Below are 386 nucleotides of genomic sequence, written 5' to 3' on the forward strand. Positions count from 1 at the left end.
CTCTGCAGCCCTGAGCCGGCCCCCTGGGCTTGACGAGGCTCAGGGAGCAGTGGCAGGGCAGTGACCACGGGACCCGAGGGTCCCCGAGAGGGCTGCCCCACCCGGACTGTTTCCACGTTCCAGCGGAACAGAGTCAGATGCAGGGCCAAGGTCGAGCTGAGCTCCGACCGTTGGTCTCCCCCAAGTCAGGTTTCAGCCTCTGCGCCCACAGACACCTGATCGGTTTATCCCCGGTCAGGGCCCGTCTGTAGGAAAAAGCCTCGCTTCTCCGAGGCCCCCAATTTCCTGCTAGAAATACTCTATCTTCCAGCACTTTGGTTCTTAGAGAACCTGGGCAGTTCTCTTCGACTCCCGGGCCAGCTGGAGCCGCAGGATGGGGAAGGAGG

The sequence above is a fragment of the Colobus angolensis genome, unplaced genomic scaffold (genome assembly GCF_000951035.1).
Source record: "Colobus angolensis palliatus isolate OR3802 unplaced genomic scaffold, Cang.pa_1.0 Scaffold44, whole genome shotgun sequence".
In the NCBI taxonomy this organism is placed as follows: Eukaryota; Metazoa; Chordata; class Mammalia; order Primates; family Cercopithecidae; genus Colobus; species Colobus angolensis.